At 34.3% G+C, this 21,847-nt stretch overlaps 1 protein-coding gene and 1 long non-coding RNA gene across 2 annotated transcripts in view; both read right to left on the reverse strand.

The window, feature by feature from the left end:
* Positions 1–21,847, reverse strand: part of LOC137399354 (protogenin-like) — an 86,397-nt gene that overhangs the window by 22,699 nt on the left and 41,851 nt on the right. The gene's annotated exons all lie outside the window — the stretch shown is intronic.
* On the reverse strand, positions 421–20,885 carry LOC137400078 (uncharacterized). Its single transcript, XR_010979212.1, has 7 exons — positions 20,746–20,885; positions 19,277–19,333; positions 17,467–17,523; positions 15,301–15,433; positions 9,365–9,478; positions 4,676–4,813; positions 421–1,264 (listed from the first exon to the last, which is right to left on the reverse strand). It is a non-coding gene; the product is annotated as an uncharacterized lncRNA (long non-coding RNA).

The following is a 21,847-nucleotide window of genomic DNA, read 5'->3' on the forward strand; positions in this document are numbered from 1 at the left end:
CGAACTAATCCCTGAAACCCCATTTCAGGGATTTTGTCAACAGAAACTAAGAAAACCGATTTGCAGGCACATCTGTGTGTGCTTTGATCTAAAGTTTATCATACATATTATTCATAAAATTGAAAACTTATGCTTTCCCTTAATAGCTTGTTAGTGGGCATGCATGGCAAAAACAAGCACTTTGTCCATTTAAAAAAAGTTGTAATAAGTTGCAATAAAAGCTAGGATGGTATTGACATCAAGTAATTGGTATTGAAACCATCCTAGTTGTCAAATAGAAAACTTTTAAAACGTATATTAATTAAAACAGTGCATACATTCATGCTGCCAAATATGCCTGGTAGAGTCAGAGACACCCAATTTTTAAAACATAAATGTCAAACATGGGAGATTTGCATACCTGTGGCCACATTTATTACTTATACAATTCGATTTAGTCAAGTCATTGCTACTGAGGCAAAACTGGGAAATATAGCATATATGGGGCCCTTTGGATTATAAAAGGTTTCAGATAAGAGCTTTCAATGAAACCATGCAGTAACATTGAACACACTGTGCAGATTTCATGCATGTATATCTAACTCGCATTTATCAACATTGGTCAGCATATTTCTTTAAAAAAAGCCCAAACTTACTCAAAAGGAAAAAAATTGACTCTTTAAGCAACCCCGTCAAGGAGTTGAGTTTACAGAAAAGGAAAGCTCAATATAAGTACGTCAAACAAATTGCTCAAGTGAGTGCAACGGTGACAAATAAAATATTAGTAAAACACAATGAGTTTGTATAAATCTAAAAGTCTTTAGTGCAAATGGAGCAACCTATCAAAAGCAGGCCAAACAGCTGTTACATTACCAAAAGATTAAAAATCAAAGCATTCACAAGAATACCATAAAACATTTATCAACAAAAGTGAAATATTTTATTTCTGTCAAATAAAGCTGTAGAGCTTCAAAACACTGAGCTCTATAATTGTCTTGCAAATTGTGTGACCATCTCCTGGCACCTCGAGTATAATGTGTGAAGTTGTGGTAGCTGTAACTAATGGCTCTGCACAACGTTTAAAATATGATTTTAGCTAGAGATCTTAGAAGCAATTCGCAAGAGAACTTTGCTGACTGTAGACACGCCCAGCTACAGAAAGAACTTTAAGGTTGGATGTCATTCCAGTCACTGGATGCCTTTTTGGAAATTGAACATCAACTTGTTGTTTGAAGGTTAGGCAATCTAGACCACTTTGCCTCCACTGGTAAATATGCTGCTCTACCTGCAAAGAAACCATTTATTAACCTGTTAGTATAGTTAAAAATTAGGAGAATGTTGAACACTACTCATTTTACAGACTTTCCCAAGATATCAAACCAGCTTTAAAACAATACTGACTAAAAAGTGTGCTCCATCATGTTGTTTTAGAACGCTTAGGAGATTGGCCAGAAACTTGAAGAGTAGGCTTTGGCAGCTAGCTATATTGGTGGCTGTACTAAATTTAGGTCACACAGAAGATGCTTTCCTACTGAAACTCTGCATAATTATGTTTGCCCTAAAGAGATTGCAGTTCTCACTATGTTGATGTTTTGCCTAAAAAAAAATTAACCTAGTAAGCCTTAAAAAATTATTGTTTCGATGTTGTTAACACAAGTTAACTCAATAAAAGTAAAAAACAACAAACATTATCATTAATGCTTTCTTTTAAGCTAAAGCTTTTTTGTCAAACTATTAGGTAAGAATGGTATCTTTTAAATATAAAATGTAATGAATAGTTGGGTTAAGAAAAGCTTTATTTTACAAACTAATAATTACAGAGTTTCCATTCCTCTTATTTCTAAGCAAAATGCACCAAAATCTACAACATTTTACACATTCAGCCTGTACTGTGATGAGAACCGTGTCTGTCCATATAAAGCCAGCGTTGGATAATGGAAAAATATTGCATCCCGCTGGATTTGAACTTGCAACATTTACCTTGCTAGACTGACACTACAAAAACTATGCTAATTAACCTTGTAATAATTTGCAATATTTGAATGCATAATTATTGCAACTGATAATCTTTTACAGCACTCTACACTGCCAGGGTATTTGTTGGTACAAGCCAAGTTGATTCAAAACTTCTTAAGCTGAGTAAAATTCGTAACTGTCTACACGGTCAATTTTTTCCATGCACAGATTGACTATGAATTGTATAAAAGTCCCTTCTCATTCAGTTGGCCTTTAACACTGTAAGGTTTATGTGTATGATCATGCCTTTCACTGCAATGCATACGTGTACAAATTAAGCATAGGGTTACTGCCAGGTTACTCTGCAAAGCAGAGTTGTCCTCTCGTGCACTCCAAACAAATCCTAAATATTTAGGATTATACATTAATCATTAATTATATAGACATTATTGAAATTCTTTAAATAGTTTAGAAGTTTCTATTAAAACAGAGTTTCAGCTTTTGTTTACACCATTTAGTCTCTGCTTATATGATAAAGCTACTCTTTGCCATTAGCATGTCTGTGCAAATGCGCTCGTTTATAACAGTTCATCTTCGTAGACTATTTGAGATGACCAAAATAAATTCTAGCTCAGCAAAAAATTTAACTCTGATGCTCATATCAACTGATTTGACAATTAAAAAACATTCAGTTTTGAAGGTAGTAAACATGAATTTGGAGATCAAACAGAAGGTGAGGTGAATAAAAGCCACAAGAGACAGACTGCTACTTGTTGCAGCTAGCTAACAAAGTAAAATCAGTGTCTGTATGACTTATCATTTATCCATCGTCGGGAAGAGCTTGGGAGCAAGATAGATTTTGATGAGACTAGATATCATGACATTCAGCTTGGTATACAGACGGTCCCCAACCTACGAACGAGTTACGTTCCGAACAATTGTTTGTACAGTGAATTTGTTCGTAAGTTGCTTCAGTGCTATATTTTGTATTATAACTTATGCTTAAGGCCTACATGTATATAAGTATATTGAAGGTTTTTATTAGTATGTTTAAGGCTTGTATAAGTAACCTGTAAATTGGTTTGTACTGAAAAAACCTTTTAATAAAATGGAGAGAATACTGTGGTGGACGCCGGGCCATGACACAGCATTTCTTATTGATCGTATGTGTTGTCCTTTTTTATTGTATCATTGTTTCATTCGTTATGCTATTGTTATATCTGATATCATGGTATAACACTATCATTTATCGTCACTTTTATTGTTGTCATACCAACTTGCTAGCGGTCCTATTTATTCACCTTGTTAGCCGGTGTTCTCACCGTTTGCCGTTAGGACGGAACAGTTGATATTACTAAATATAATGGAGCGCTCTCATTTATTTGAGCAGAGCAGATAGATGTACGCTCCTCGAATAGTGAAATTACCTTCGCTAATAAAAAAGCTGAATGGGACTACACACACTCTCTTCTTTTTATTTATTAGTCTAGATCGTGCCAAGTAAAGGTCGGCAAACTCCTTTACAATACATACAGGAAAAATAAAAAAAGTTCTTTGCGCACTGGAGATACGTTCACGCACTTATGCACTGCAACGAACTGGGCAGAGGAAGGTGGATGCTGGGTGATGCTTCTATGTAGCGCCTCTTTCTGCCGCTAATAAGTCGGTAATACCGTCGGTATAATCGATGAATATACGCGCAGACCTGTTCGTATGTACCGTTGTTTGTAACTCGAATGTTCGTAAGTAGGAAACCGTCTGTATTAACACTCCAAAGCTTTCACTGATAGATCCCCTTCAAATATTTCTGATTTTTTGCGAGGCGAATCATTTTACATATTTTTGACAAAAATGACAATCTCTAATGACAAACTAGTTTAACAATGTATTGGTATCTATAATAGCGAACCCTATGCATCTTATCATTGCTCAAGTTTGGCAAGAATGTTAGCGATATTTTTAAGGACAACTATGAAAATTTTGTTAATAATTTTGGGAACTTTCACCAACTTGACACTTTACCCTATATGGCATTACTTATGTTGGTCAAACAAAAGCTTTACATAAATTCTTTACATTGAGAGGAATTTGCGTTATAATAGGTATAGGCCTACATGTACATTATAGCAAAATTTGCTGTACAGCTATTCCAACCAGATAAAAATCTGACCTATGCCCATACTACAAAAAATTCATAATTTGAGTTAAAATACTTGGATTTAAGTTAGAATATGACCTAAAAGTCAATGAAAGGAACTTAAGTTTACTTTTCACATAGGAAACAAATAAATTATGCTTATGAAACAATGCAAGTGTTTTGGCCTTAAAGTTTGGCTTATTTATGTATAAACTTAAAAACATTACTTTTTATTTTGTGGGTTTTCACTGTCCACAAAAGACCCTGGTCCCCGTTTATCCCGAAAATTGAATGGTTACTGCAGAAAACAGCTATGACAGGCCGAACAGGATTTGGAACAAAAGGTACATTTCTCACAAACAGAGATTGTAAATGGTACAAAAATGCAAGTTAAGCAATACGAGTGTCATTCAGAGTTAAAAAAAAGCTATAGCTTGTTGCATACTATTAAATACATCGTCCAAATACATATTACTGAAATTTTCGGACTAGCACAAAATTTTTCATCTCAATATTTGTAAAATACATCTAAAAAAATATTGTTTTTCACCAAGGTTCATTCTATGTCACTCAATATTTTGGTGTTTTGACACCCTAATTTACCTTCACTAAGTTCCTTTGTCCGCTCTCCTCTGACCAGAAACCTCCCCAAATATGTAAGCTTTTGTAACCTTGAATCGCCAATTCTTTAGATAACTTGTCTAGCACCAGAGTCGGTGCAGAACATGTTATAGCAACACCCTGCAATTAGTAATAACAAAATAAAAATATCACATTTTTTGAATGAATGATTTTCCGATTTAAATTAAACTCTTTTCATAGCTAATCAATTGAAAGCTCATTGCTTGCTGCAAAAAAAGAAAAAACTGAGAAAGCAGAAGTGCATCTGATATTTTAGCTTATGACTCTCAATCCCAGCTTTGATATTTGTCACCATTGTGATTTGTAGGCAATAGAAGAACGCGAGTTAAGCAATGTAAAAACTTATTCATATCCTATTAAAAAAAAGGACTTCAAATATTGAAGTGGTATTTCAAAAGCAATTACTCATTCGTAAAATTCATAGTCAGTAGTCTGACCCTGATCTGGACTTGGCTTTTAGATATTATTGCAAAGTAAAGTTTAGAGCTGGTCACCATAGGTTTTAACTGTGAGTTTCAGTTCCTATCCCAGACACTATGCTTACATATAGTCTGTACAAGTGCTATCGTCAGTGGACAGGCAACCAGAATGCAAGAACATGACAACTATAAACATGCAAGGGTGAATAGGAGCTGTATACACCAATGGTCCAATTTGTAAAACGGAAAAACTAGTAAATGACATTCAACTAAATTGTTGTTGATGACAGCTCTGCACAAGCTTCAGCTAAACATTCACAGATAATAATTACATAAGAAAATACACTAACTAAAAAGCAATAATACTTAGTCAATACTAAGAATGATTACGAAGTTTAAGAATATTAATCAAAATTACGTACAGTGGCACTCGCATACCATTGTTGCTTGAAAGGTATGTTTCCAAAAGAAAATCTTGTCATTTTTCTAAAAGATTACTAATGCTTAAAGGTTGACATGCAACAAAATTCACGCTACAGTTATTTGGTATCAAAAGATTCATATGTGTTACTCTGTTGTGTTGCATGTGCAATATATGTAGAAATGTGATAACATGCTCTTAAAAGCTCAAAAGCGAAAAGTTAATCGCCGCCATCACGAAATTGCCGAAGATTAGAATCCCGTTCCAAAAATGGGTCAAATGGAACGTAGCTCGACAAGATGGCTTCTGTGTACACTTTCATGCAACCTCATTCATTCAAATATTTTCACAATTACGCTTCACGCATTCAATGAAACGATGTCTATTGTCCTCAAGCATCTGTTTCCTCATCACTGTATTGATGTCACTTTGAGCACTGATATCTCAAAACCTACCGTAAAAAATGGTTTAATTTTTAACCTTAGCTCGAAGGAATGCATATCATCATCTGATAAGCATGACAAACCTGTTGGTCACCTGTGATAGTAAAAAAATGCTGCGAAAATTATGCGCGCTGTTTGGCACGAAGCATGGGTCACATGATCAGATTGCGACTAGACGATTAGATCAACCCAAAACAAAATTGTAAACTAGCGAGCATCTATATTTGGTAAGAGCTCTTTGGCGAAACCCAAAGTTTATGTCATAAACTAGTGCTACAAGAAGTTTTATATTGAGCCTTTTACGGAACTTACAATTCATGTGAGAGGATCACGTGTCAAAACAATAACCAAATCATTTTACTATGTCAGAGAAATGAATTGATTCCAATCTACGGCGGTTTCGGGATCGCGGAGATTACCTGTTTCTTTTTTAACTTTTAAGAGCTTGTAATCACAGTTCTCCATATTTTGCACCCACAACACAGCAGAGTAAGCCATGGTGAATCTTTTGATACCAAATAACCGTAATGAAATTTTGTTGCAAGTCAACCTTCAACAAGCAAAATGATAACAAGCTCCAGTACCATGCATTGACAACTTGGGCAGCTAAGTCGTACATGCAAATTAGATGAGTATTTTACGGTATTTTGGAAAGGCCAATAATTAACCAATATTTGAGTTTTCATCAAATTAAAGTACATTTAATGGGCCATTTTAGCAGCGCAAAGAAAGCACATTTCTGATGACCATTTGCACTAATTTAGGGCAGGTAGTAGGAGTGAAACAAATTGGTTCGACTTATTTTAGTCTAAAATGGATACAAGTATTAGCCAAATAAAAGTTTGTTACGGAAAGTTCTATCATAAGAACATAATTTGAAATAAATTATATAATAAACTTCTTGCAGTTGCTTCATTTTGTCCTGCAAACACATTAAAATCTGTAATAGAAAACAAGACACCTATACAAAATCAAAACTGGTAGTTAATTTTTGTTAGCGATGACATATTTTTTATTGTAGTTCTACAATAGCACTATAAGTTCCAAACAGTGCATTAACTATTAATATGTGTCATGATCAAAGAATTCATGGTAAGTCGGGATTACAAGATTTAGCAAACAAAATTTTGATTCTAGCCTAATTACAGCAGATTATATGGTCAAAAAACTGAAGCACGTTTACCATTAGTGCAAAAACATAGATCCAAGAAAACTGGTTTTAAAGTTTTAGAAACGAAAACCAATGTAAAGTTTTGTTTACATTTCAAAACGACATAGCAACCAATATCAAGATATTGTGATATTTATCTAGATTTCTGTACTTGGATCCAAAAAACTATGCTGAATTTAAAAATCTAAACAGATTTTAGCTGGTTATGAATATTATTAGTTTACATGTTAATTAATCTGATGAACATAATTACTCTCATTAGTACTATTGCTCGATAAAGTTGCTCAGTCTATAGATCTGAAGTTAGTAACCATTTATGGCTGTATTGCTTCTGAAATTACTGGTCATCAGTAAGAAGATTTCATAAAACAAGTTTTTGCAAAGCAAAACTATGCTCAGGTTGTAAACGCATTCTTATTTGCTCAACATATGCAAATAATAGCTTTTTTCAATCAGGTATAGATGTAATAAGATAATTTACTAATTAATCAGTAATCAGAAACAATTTGTACAAAAGCTTGCTAAAGCCGCATCATGCAGCACTTGGCCATACAGAAACACATTGCCAAACGAGCTGTACTATTGGTAGTTTAAGAATTCACACTGAAACAGCTTCAACATAAAATTAAGACATAAGAAATCAGTGCGAAAACTGCTTCGTATTACATTTACTTCATGCCTTGTTGTAATTGAGCATCATACTGCGTGCACAATTAGGAAAAATGGCTGCAAGATCAAAATTTACCAAGTCTTTAATTTGTTAATGAAGCCGTGATAAAAAACAATTTAGACAATTTATGCAGAACTTAAATGCAACTGCATTTCATCAGCATTTTTATAAGCAGGCTTAGTGTAAAAAAAAACAGAGTAAGAGCCATACTACAAGTTCATGAAGTTTTGAACAAATTGTTACTTTACCCTTCAATATGTTGTAAAATGCTAAGACAAGGTTAAAAAATTATTGACGCTGTTGGAAGAGAGAACGTTTCAAATGCCTCTAGATTTCATAAAAAAAACAGCTAAAAATGATGGCCATGGTTCTTGAGGACACGTTTATTTGTATGAAAGATTGGTAGATAGAACATTATTACACAAACAGACAATTCCAGAATTAAAGCGCAAACATTGTGGCCATGAAGGGTAAATAAAAATTGTTTCAAAGTAAAAGCCAAAAGGTTATTGTGCCTGGTAGTGGTAGCATCATTACCATATCATTTTTCTATTGAATAACGTAATACACTTTTTATTAGAATAGAACAGACATTGGTACATTAATTTGTCCTACATGTGATGGCTCTTATTAAAGACCTAATTTTCACCAATAAAAGGTGCCCTCAGATTAAGATGACCTTATTTATGAACCACACCGCCTATCAGAGTTTTTTAACATACACATTAATCAGCAGAAGGTTTTACGCCAAATGTTATCGACAAAAAATCTAAAAAGTGTGTTGCAGTATGAGCTTGGTCAGGTTCTCATCCTCTTTTGCTGATACAATAGGTAGCAATCAGTAGTCCATTTTCCAAAGGTTTATTTATTGCCCATTTCCAAAACCTTGGTAGCTGTAAAGGTCTAACACAGCTGTTTATTGCAATAATAAACTGTAAAAACAAAAATAATGATTCTTAAAAAACTTTGGTCGCTGTTGGCTGTTAACATGTTTTCTATTAGTTAGATGCAGGATGGCGATTGGTTTTTTCCTATTAGGTACACATATGACCGGCCAACTAATTGCCTACTCACTAATAAGAAATGTTTTGTACAAAGATTTTTTAGCGCGTTGCTCTTGGTTATAAGCGTACATTGTGCTGAGCTGCACTGCGCAGCCTGTTGTACGCACTCAGTTAATGGACTAGACCAAAATCTGATTGTGTTTTAGACTTTTTCCATTCGGAAAACCCAGGCTACACTCATTAAGAAATACATTTAATCTTTAAAAAATGGTTAATATTTTAATACTTTGATATTGTATTTGTACAATTTAAATATCAATTGTACATGCCTTTCCGTACATGGTTATTTTGCTTCATAACTATAGTTTTACTGTTTTTGCGGATTGTCAGTGCTATAGTATTTTAGTGTAGCCAACTACCCAATGAAATGACTGCAGTCTCCAGAGCTCACTTTAGTCATCAAAGCCCAATTTAATTATCAGAAGATTAGGACTACAAAAAGTAGAGGACACATCAACTTACCCTTCAGTTTTTCAAAACACTTGTAGGCCAATATGATTAGTTCTGTGAGAACATGATTAAAGAACAATAGTTCTGCGTGGTGAGCTCATCTTCGTTCTCCAGATTAAACAACTTCTACAAAAGAACAAAGATTTTAACATTGTATAAAAAAATAAGTTGATGAGGACTTTATGCACAGAGTCTCTGACCACCTTCAATTTGGTATTGGAAAAAATGTTGAAAGTGAGCTACCGTTAAACCTATATTTGAATGCACCTTGATTTGATTGGCACCGCTATTTGGGACCACATCAGGAGATTGCTTTGAAAATCGAGCGCCATCTTTTTAATGAACGCCAACTCTATTTGAGGAGGTAAGTTACCTTATCAGTATATGCATAGGTTTAGGTATATTCGCCTTTTGTGAAAATATAGCAAGGAGCTTTTAAGGTCCAAACACACTAGGCGATTTTATTGCAAGCGTCATGAGGGCGAAGATATCGCTGGTGCGTGCATAAACACACTTGAGCGATTTACTAGCAAATGATATAATGGGCACGCTCACAAACTGCCAATAAAAATCCGTATCATAGTTTTTTTGGACTTGTTGATAAATTTAGGCCAGTCAAAATGTCGTCGTCTAGGCTACAACATAAACAACCTCCACATTTGTTATTAAACCTATCTCCCTTTCAGATAGTGTACACTGCCTACACTACAAGAAGACAAAAGAAAAACGATTCTTGTATTTTTAGCTGTATTTTTTTTACAATTTTTTTATACATATTTTATTTTGTAGTGGTTTTTCATATTTAATATATTAAATATTTACCATTCTCAAAATGGTCAACCGGCGCAACGATTGACTCCGGATGTTGGTTTTCAACTCGGATTTTTTTTAATTTTGTTATGATGGACAGAACTGGGAGTGCTATTATTAAATTCATGAACATTTGAGTGTTCGTTCTGAAGATGTTTCGTAACAAAATAGAAAATTGGAGCTGATGTACGTTGTTGAATATCGGTAAGAAATAATTACCCGCCGTAAAATTACATTCTGGTAAGAACTAACCAATCGAAATGCATCTCGTTAACAATAAAGTTGTGTAGAGAAATTCTAGCTTTATCGCTCTGCATGAACACGCTGAGTGAATTTTAACGCTGAGTGAATTTTAACGCAGATTAGCTCTAACGCAATATCGCTCTAAATATCGCCTAATTTGTTTTCACCTTAAGAGAATGCTTCAGCGATAACACTTGTTCTATTGAGTCAAATATGCTACAAAGCAAAAAATTACTCTGAATTTGTTGTCGGGGTTTTATAAAAACACCATTATCAGCTTTTTAAATGTCTTAACCGCCAGTACATCAGCAGTCATAATTAAACATTGTCCCAAAAAAAAGCGGCCTCAAACTGCCTAAAATATCGTACTAATCAAACATTCCATGTTAAAGAATAGAGAAAGCATAATATTATTATGCTTTATTAGTTATCTTGAGGTGTTGACTGATGTTCTAAAAAAGGAATCAAGGAGATTGACCCCCTAGAAGCTGAGATATAGACAGCCAAACACAGGTCTACCTAATAAAGAATCAGAGGAAAACCCTTCGAAAATCCCGAAAACTGTGACGTATAAAATCGACTTAATGGTCATGAGCCGGAGTTGCGCACCCTTACCGCCGTTATGTATAAGGATTGTTTTGGCTACGAGATGTGAAACGCTTCTCGCGATAGTAAATAATTTACATACTAGCTCTGGTTTCTCAGAAAAATCATCCAAACATTGTGTGGTAAAGGCATTTGCCCACAACCCCTCGCCATGATTTTTTAAAGCAGAAGAGCAGATTTTTACTATTGAGCTTCAAATTTTAACTCGATCTCCACGGATATGCTCCGAAGATCATCTGTTCAACGAACGGCACGTGTATAGTCTATATGCGATATCCGCGATTGCAGTTTGTTTAGAATAAGAAATAGGAATGGGACTTTTTGTTCCTTCATCATTTTTCTACTGTGTATCTACTGCAGCATTCAGTTGATTTTTATGATTATCGTCACTATTAACAGACTGGAAGTTCACTACAGCCATAATCTTAAAAAGACTAACTTGACCGTGCTGCTCTTGCTATAAGAAAAGAAAACGATAACTTTTGCTTTGATTTTTCTATTGATCTATTATCTTATCTATGATTATTTTTTATGATTTATATAATATTCATAATGCATATTATACAAAATAATAATATAACTGCGTATAGAATAAATGATGTAACTAATATAATTTGTAGAAAATTCCAAATGATAACCGAGATTGATGATTGATTATATTTATTAGCTATAGCTATAGTTAAAAAATCTGAACAACGCTAAAGATGAGTCTGGATATGGAAGCTAAGTAGGAGAACAACAAAACTGAGCTGAACTAGCAAGATAGCGAAATGTTGCGAAATAATAGATGCGTGTAATTATTTTATGCTAAAACTAATCTACACGTCAGAGGGACTGGTTCGGAATTCTAGGAGCGATGATTGTTAGGCCCAATTTGATTGTTCTATACTTCCAGGGATTAAACCAATTAAAACGCCGTGTTTGTTATAGGAGAGCGCATTAGTTGGTTTCACACAAGTCGATTTCATACGTCATATATTGATGATTACCAAAACACTTTTGTTTTTGGTAGACCTGTGTTTGGCTGGCTATATCTCAGCTTCTGGTTGGTCAATCTCCTTAATTCTTTTTTTAGAACATCAGTCAACACCTCAAGATGAATAATAAAGCATAATAATATTATGTTTTCTCTATTCTTTAAGTGGAAAGAAAATGGGATAAACTACAGCATTGAAATTAAAGCACTCTCACACTCACTTCATGAACAGTTCTGTCAAAATCTTTACTAATAACTCAGCTTGCACTTTTATACCATTAAGTGCCAGAGTCACATCTAGAAGCAATAGGTCGGCTTTGCGCTAGAGGACAAGCAAGGCTAAAAGTGATAAAAATTAGATAATACACAATAAACTTTCAAGTTCAATTAGTGATGAGGGAGCAAAAGTATCCTACATGGGAGCTATTGCACACTTTAAACATGATATTTGTACCTCACAAACTCACATGGTTTTTTAGAGTAAAGTAGATGCTCCTATAACGTATACCTCCTATAGCATAAATTCTAGAAAAAGTCGGGCAATTTTGTGAAGTTTTTGCTTCGTACCGCGTAAAAATCTCCATATAACTTAAAGTGTATCATCGGGCGAGTTCTAAAGTTTGATTTGAGTGTTAGTCTGTCTCGCCACACCTGCGAGAAAAGAAAGCGACATACAGCGGTGTCAGAAAGTATTTGTCCACCTCAAACCTCACTGCCCATTTTAGGTAAATTTGTTGTAGTAGTCATGTAGAGGGATTGAACCCTGACAAACCATGCATCATTTAAAAGTAAATTAACATTAGATCTTGTTGACACCATCAGTAATAAAATTACGGTTAATCAGGGATCAATAATCATTTTTAGGCCAATCAATGTGAATCAGTGCTTATTAACTCATTTTCAAACGCAATATGACATTATTAATTTTCAAGTGGAATATTATCACAACAATAGAGATCATGTTGGACAGCATGTGCAGCAAAGGTTTACAGTTTTGCTTGTTAAAAGAGGAACAGCTAGAGATCCCAGAATTCATACCAGCGTCAACATCAACCATGGATAAGAAATGTGTCAACGACCTCATCATTTGCCTGCATACGATGGGCAATCTGAGCAATAGAAAAATAGCGAAGAAGTTTAGAGTATTTCAATCTAAAGAAAATTAAGTGGTAAAGAAATGAATGCAGCATCAAACCACCAAAGATCTACCATGATCAAGGCGTTTGAAAAAACCAGCTGTCCAACATGATTGCTGGTTTCAGATTATGAACACTCTAGCGCTCGTGAGGCTTGTTCACAGCATGCCTAAGGCTGCAGAATGGTTATAGTCTGCAAAGGCTACCAGATAAAATATTAAAATGCAAAACAACACCAATGGCTTTTTTTTGGGCCCATAACAGTACAAGACCGTTATTTTCAATTTAGAAAATAATTAAAGAAGAGATAATAACGAAATTTGCGATGACATATTTTCTGGTATGCAGTGTGAATTAGTAGGCAGCGGTTGATACAATAGAAGATATTTGGCAATTTTAAAATCTAGTTATTTCTATTTTTCAGCTCATTAGGATTGTTTTGATACAGGGTTTTATGTATGCAGTGCAAAATATTTCCAAATTATGATGAATTTATTGCAGTGCTACACTTATTTAAACAGGCAGACAAAGATTTTTTCCCAACACTGTACATAAAGCATTATACATATAATACATACAATTTCCATAACATTCTGACTCTTGTGATAATTTGTCTGAAGTGACAACGGAACAGAAAATAGGTACATATAGCAGTGAAATTGTTGATAAATACTTTAAGGCTATTGGTCGGTGCATCTGAATGTCACGAGTTGGAGTTGCAATCTTGAGCTCTTAAGAACGAATAGATGACGAAAAGGTACTATCGCTTTTTTATAGTGAAACTATTTTTTCTTAGTCAATTGTTGTAAGTCGCTGCCGCGTCAAACTATGCGCTCACCATCAAATTATTGTCAAATTACCACAATCATGGTCTATTAAACCAATGAGGTTGATCATGAAAAGTTGTCAATGAAAACCAATAATACAGTTAAGGCACCGCCAATACATTCAAAAGAATGTAAGTCGGATTCTCACATGAGTGAGTTTGGAAAGGTCCTGAAATGGTTTAGACAATTTACATGTATGTTAACATTCTTATAATGAAAAACCCTTATCATGTAAACGTTCCTAGAACTGATCATCTCATTTTAGCAGCGCCTACTGTACAGTCATGTCTGATATGAGAGCAAAATGCATTCTGGGACAAAAGCTCGCAAGTTAATTTTCTTAAAGTCCTATCTCAAAAATGTTTTTTATATAAATTAACTAAAGATAAATTATTGTGTTGCCATCCTCTAAACAACTACCAATAAGAGATATTACAATGAAAAAATACATGATTTTATCTATTCATGCTCTATACCCATGCCCCCAAGGCTACAAATACCTATGTAAAGGTTATGGTCTGCATTAAAATGTAGCAGTATTATGCACAACATAATTTTGAGTAGTGGCAGTATGCAGCAGTCCATACAGTAGCATACCGTATGGCGTTCTTACCTTTCAGAGAATCATAGCACTAATGATTGTGAGAGAGAGACCTGATGCAACACGCTTGGTACGCTACACTTTTGTGGCATCGCATAAAAAAACTTAAAGTATAAATTTAATATAACTGAATTCAGCTTAATAAAAAATTCTTGAAAAAAATGTTCTGATCTTATATTAGAGCTAATTCTATTTTTTCTTCATTTTAATTTTTAAATCATCTCTTCCTGGCTGGAAACTTCTCGATTTGCTTATACTCTCATTTCCGGCCAAACTTTTTAAAACAAATCTGAAGCAGACCTGACGGGAAAACCAAGTGATGTAGTTTCCGTAACTGGCCTTTCGCATCTTTGGGCATTTAGTGATACATCAAAAACCACCTTGCAAGCTCGCATCTCTAATTTTCTAGAATTTTAAGGCGAAAGTGGGTAGTGAGATAGTGAACGGTACAGAATTTGTGTAAACATAAATTGCTTGAATTCTTAAATCTATTTGTTGGTTATTGTTATATATATATATAACAATATATTTATTTTGAAGGTTTGGGGTAGACTGACACAATCTTCTGAAAAATCAATTGATTTCCTATAGCCGGTTTGGGTATTGACTCGTGTTCGCTTCAAATTCTGTATCATTTACGATTTTGCTACCCATGAAAGTTTGTTATAAGTTATGACTAATGTGTTGAGAGTATATGGGAGGTCATTAAGTACAAAGCCCATCAAGTCAAGTAGTCAATGATGACTTACCAGCTGTTCAAAATTAGGTTGGGTACGTGTCTAATGACAGGGAAGAAGCGTTCAACTGACATTTATGATCTACTCATCGCCAAAATCTTCCGGAAGACAATGCAAGGAAGAGGACCTTGATGACCGCCCAGGCCTATATAGATGAAAGAACCGTGAGTCACCACCGGTTTGTATGTCAATGAACTTGATATAGAAATACATAAAGTGCTGGTCAAATGAAAAGCAATACACGAGATGTTATGGATGAATAGCTATGCAAATGGCTTTGTACTAACCCTTGGTATGAAATATTACCCAAGCCTGTGTCATTAGACAGCAACCACATTTGCTAGTTAAAGCTCTAATTTTCAAATAAATTAGACAATGCTATGTAAATACATGTAAGATAATATCATAGTTGTTAAATATAAATACAAACTTGTAAAGATCCATGATACGAAACCGAGTTTTAACCCGTTGATCCTTGCTCGATCTAATCAATGCGTGTCAGTAAACCTAGACAATATGTCCAGCAATCCGAAGTTATTAATTTTTTACCAAATATATCTAAACGTGCTAACAATGCAATGATATTTGGTGAAACAGCAGTACAAAAAGTCGGACAACCTACAGCAGATGTCATCAAACAGAAAAAAACAGTATGTCACCATTATTCGGGCTAAAACTATAAAAGTTCGCACGATTTTAAACACTCATTAAACCTTTACAGATAATATTCATCCATAGCACGCTCATCATCTTTTCATGACTCAAAATATACTGGAAATTTATATTTATTATCATAAAATTCCACATTTGTATCACAGTCATTTATGACCTACCAACGAATGAGTCATATTGATTGTTTCGCGATATCATTCTAATAAAATGTGTTATTATAATGAAATAAGTAGATAAAGATAAGTGAAAAATGTTAAAAATGGAAGTGAAATTTAGAATCTAACATCCTGCGCAAGAATTAATTTTATTAGTTTTTGCTGTTGCTTAAAAACATATTTTGTAAACAGAACCATATGGAAGCCTGTATTCCGCCATTAAGGTTTCTGCCACAGCCTACGCAATTCCGTAATACCAGCTGTGAGGGTTCAGAGGGCTAACATTGATGAGATACTGCATTATTTACTGTTTTGGTTAGTATTGTTCCTTATACCTAAATTGTAAAAACGAATGAAAAATAATTTTCTTTTGTTTCGCAGGTACAACTACAAAAACATTGACAACAAGCGTGATAATCTCAAATCAGAAGATTGGAGACTAAAATTATAAAAACACTACACCATTCTACGTCATTTTAATTGAACAAGTTGAACTGACTGAAACATGCTACATCTCCGGTGTTTTTTTTTGTAAAACCTAACCTAATACATGACACCAGCATAGTCAGTGTGATATTTAAATACAACTATAATTATTTCCCGAGTTGCATTAGTCCATAGCAAGCATAGTTGCTGAATATTGCACATATTTCAAGTGGAGTAAACCCAGCACTTATACATTCTGCTCAAAGAGTTCTTGTGCCAAATCTCAAACTCAGCAGTCAAAATTCTAGCCAACAAGATAAAAATACTCAAACTTTTAAATATCAAGATTTGAGAGAATATAATTCCCGAATTTCCAGTGAGTATAATACTACTTTTTACTAACAAAAGTCAACCAAAATACCATGAGAACAGTAATACACAGTGTGGGTAAGGTTAGTCGGCTAGGCTATTAAGAACTAGATGAAATCATATTTGTTATAGACAGGGTTTAGCTTTATAAGAGGGTCAGTATGGTGTAATCTCAAGAGTTCAAAACCTTCAAGTTAGAAACATTGGAAAACATTGAAATCAATCTTCAGAGGCTAAGCAAGACACTAAACCACAAAAATGTTCATTGTAATGTCATGAACAGAGCTATATTGATTGCTAATTATGATTTTTGTTATGTGGGCCTACAGAAAAAGCTATCTTAAATAGTACTCCACCCTTTCCTATTATAATTAGTTAAAACAATATGATTTTTAAATTTCTTGTTGGCATGAGTAACAGTAACAAAATAACAAGAAAAGAGGGCGTTCAGCTAAAGACTAAGACACAGTTGTTATCAAAATTATTAACCATATAATGAAACCCTGAAAATAAAATTGAAAAAGGAGTCGCACTGTTTTATCTTGTCAGTACATACCTGCAACCAAAAGCAAGTCAGGCATCATAGCATCATTACGAAACACGATTGCAGAATCTACAGAAAAAAAGACAATTGATGGTGAGCATGCATTCATGTTGACCGAGATAAGTTAGACAGTACATCACAAGTTAGACAAAGACACACGAGTAACGCATGTAAACAAGTGCCAGCGAGGTGTTGACAGTGGCTGATGAGATTAGCCATTTCTCTGAACTAAACAATCACCAGCCATGCTATTACATAATGCCATACACTCAGCTATACACAAATGGATGTTTAAATAATGCTAGCTACTGGATTATGACCTTCAGTTCTTGAACTGGGTAATGTCTGGCTCTGAAAGCTAAAGCTTGCAAGATACAAAAGGTGTCCCACAGCACATTGGAGAACTATCAAGCAAATTTAGTCATTGATTTTGCTAATGCTGCACACAAATTTGTTGCTAACTAGCATATTAATGTGTATACAGAGAGCTTAATTATTTTGCATGTATCTGTATCATGGTTCAAAAGCTAAGCTTGCTGAAAAATTAATTAGTAATTCATATCTACCAAAGCATTATGAATTATAGCAACTCTCGACTACTGCCAATCGCTTGACATTTCTACAGTTTCTTCGGCTTTTATGACTACAGAGGTTTTCTTGGTTTGCGATTAGGTCATCTGGAGTGTTCTTGTCCCTGCATACACATATATCTTTTTTGATCACTCAAACCTTATCTCTATCTCTTCTTCGAGTACATAGAACAATTTTAGTATTGTTCAATATATATACTTAAATTGTAATTTTACAGGTGAAAATAACTTTTTATCATTTTGCAGGTAGAACTACAAAAACATTGGCGACAAGCGTCGGAATATCAAATAAGAAGAATGGAGACTAAAATTATAAAAACACTACACGACTCCATGTCATATTCAATTGTACTAGTAGAGCTGACTGAAACATGCTATATCTATGGTGTTTTATGTGTACAACCTAAATTATTACAAGACACCAGCTTAGTCATCATGATATTGAAATGCAATTATAATTATTTCCATAGTTGCATTAGTTCGTACCAAGCCTGGTTGTTGAATATCACACATCTTTCAGTCCCAGTAAACCCAGCATTAATCCATTCTGTTCAAATAATTCAAGCGCCAAATCTCACACGCAGCAGTCTAAATTCTAGCCAACAAGATAAAAATACTCAAACTTTCTAATTACAAGATTTGAGAGAAGATAACCCCATGAATTTTCAGTGAGTTTCACTGCTAGTGCCAAACCCTAATTTGTACTAACAAAAATCAGCCACAATACAATCAGGACAGTACTACACAGTGTGGGTAAGGTTAGTCGGCTAGGCTATTAAGAACTAGATGAAATCATATTTGTTATAGACAGGGTTAAGCTTTATAAGAGGGTCAGTATGGTGTAATCTCAAGAGTTCAAAACTTTCAAGTTAGAAACATTGGAAAACATTGAAATCAATCTTCAGAGGCTAAGCATGACACTAAACCACAAAAATGTTAATTTTAATGTCATGACCAGAGCTATATTGATTGCTAATTATGATTTTTGTAATGTGGGTCTACAGAAAAACGCTATCTTAAATAGTACTCCACCCTTTCCTATTATAATTAGTTAAAACAATATGATTTTTAAATTTCTTGTTGGCATGAGTAACAGTAACAAAATAACAAGAAAAGAGGGCGTTCAGCTAAAGACTAAGTCACAGTTGTTATCAAAATTATAGACCATATAATTAAACCCTGAAAATAAAATTGAAAAAAGAGTCACACTGTTTTATCTTGTCAGTACATACCTGCAACCAAAAGCAAGTCAGGCATCATAGCATCATTACGAAACACGATTGCAGAATCTACAGAAAAAAAGACAATTGATGGTGACCATGCATTCATGTTGACCAAGATAAGTTAGACAGTACATCACAAGTTAGACAAAGACACACGAGTAACGCATGTAAACAAGTGCCAGCGAGGTGTTAACAGTGGCTGATGGGATTAGCCATTTCTCTGAACTAAACAATCACCAGCCATGCTATTACATAATGCCATACACTCAGCTATACACAAATGGATGTTTAAATAATGCTAGCTACTGGATTATGACCTTCAGTTCTTGAACTGGGTAATGTCTGGCTCTGAAAGCTAAAGCTCACAAGAGACAAAAAGTGTCCTGCAGCACACTGGAAAACTATAAAGCAAATTTTAGCCATTGATTTTGCTAATGCTACACACAAATTTGTTGCTAACTAGCATATTAATGTGTATACAGAGAGCTTAATTATTTTGCATGTATCTGTATCATGGTTGATTAGCCAATCAAAAAAATGTTCAAAAGCTAAGCTTATGGCAAAATAGTCATTTTCTCTTAAGTAATATCTGCAACTGGGAATATTAATAATATCATTCAATAATATAAACATCCATGGTAAAAGATTTTTCTCATGTCATGCGTATCTAACATCCTTCACAAAGCCTTGTTAGCAAAGCTGATGCTACATGTAGTTCTAGCATTATACAATGTTGCTCATTTTACATCCATTTTTCGTCCTAAATTTCTATACTGAAAAATGAACTACTGCTAACTTTTGCCTTGCAATGGAAGCTTTGATAAGCATATGGTACGGAAATAATTTTTGTATGAATATTACAATATAAATTATATACCATTTCACTATTCAGTTCTTAAACATCCTTCTGTAAACCATATTATTGAAACAGTTGCTGTACATTTTTGAATCCCTTGAAATCTTTAAAAAGTTGAAAAACTTATCATTCGCGACCTTGAAGCTTTAATGTAAAGCATGCATCTAGCAACCAGTTAGCAAGACAACATTTTTCTGTAATCCATATCTACGGAAACATTACCAAGGATAGCGACTCTCAATTCTTACAAATCACTTGACATTTCTACAGTTATCTTCAGCTTTTAAAACTACATATGTTGTCTTGGCCTGCGCGGTCAGGTGGGTTTTTGTACCTGCATATTTTTTGCTCCCTACAACTTTATATCTAAGCATTCATAACATCCTTTCTCTTCTTTGATTTTCTGCTTTTCAGTTGTTTTATATGACTAACACATATATAAAGTCAGAATGACTGCGTTAAAAACATGAATATGAAATAAATGTTAGGCTACAATCATTCAGGCTTCTAATAAAAGTCCTAATTTTTTGTTACTTTGGATGAGTGACAACCATAAATTCTTTAGTTCAATGTAATCTCCAAAGTACATGGTAAGCCAGAGCTAAAGCATAAGCACACATACCTGCTACCTCCACTATCTGTCCTATTTCTTAAATAGAGTTTTAGCCTATCCTTGTTCGTCTAAATCAGAAACTAAAGCTAAAAGCCTGACTGTAACGAGATGGAATGGGTTAGATTTACAGCCTTACTTAGGCCTGGTTCGAACCAATATGGCATCTAAGACACGTGTGACAGAGTACCTGTTATGCAAGCGATTGCTCATGGACTACAAGCTCAGAGTGCGCGACTATTATCTCCTACAGAAAGAAATGTCGTCATTTGCGCAATTAAATTAATTTGATGCCCATACGCAGCTACACAATTTGTTTGCTTTCCTGCTGTTGGATACATAATGAGTCGAGATTACGCAGCTGTCCCCAGGTCTGAACCCGGCCTCACCTTAGCATGTGCAGACAAAGGAGTGCCACACTGATAATTTCAAAATAAGATAAACTTCACTACAGGATTTGTAAATTTTTGATGGTTTTAATTTATACGCTACCACGTGCACAATAATATATATATATATATATACAATATATCATTATATTTTTAAAACAATAACTGCAAGAGACTTGCCAAATCATTAGTTCAAAAGGCAATGATGAAAGCGGGGATGAATTTGAGCACAAATTTAAAAAACAATATTTGCATAGTGCATAAAATGCTTTAGAAAAAAATTCATTTGAAGCATATAGGTGCCTATTAATGCTTTTTAAATGCTTTCTGGAAGGCTCACCTATCTGGTATGTCTATGAAATTTATTTTAAGACTGCAGGGCTTTCTGCAATGCTTTAAAACAGTATACAGTTCACAAGGTATCGGCATGCTTAATCCATCATTGCTAACTGATTGTCAATGACAGTAGTTTAAAAACACTGCTACATTAGGCAGCAGTAAAAACTTTTGTTAAATCTTTTCTTTTTCAGTTTAATATATATAATATCTGAGTAAATACAAGATCTTTAAAATTTATTGAAAGCCTTTTACTAAAAGCATTGGAGTAAGTAAGAACGTCAAAGTTCAGAGTCACAGTTAAATGGCATTGCCTTAATTAGTGTGTCTCTATCAAAGCCGGGCACTGCTACACTTTTGCTGTGTCATTTGCTGTTAATTTCTCTCAT

The sequence above is a fragment of the Watersipora subatra genome, chromosome 7 (genome assembly GCF_963576615.1).
Source record: "Watersipora subatra chromosome 7, tzWatSuba1.1, whole genome shotgun sequence".
NCBI lineage: Eukaryota > Metazoa > Bryozoa > Gymnolaemata > Cheilostomatida > Watersiporidae > Watersipora > Watersipora subatra.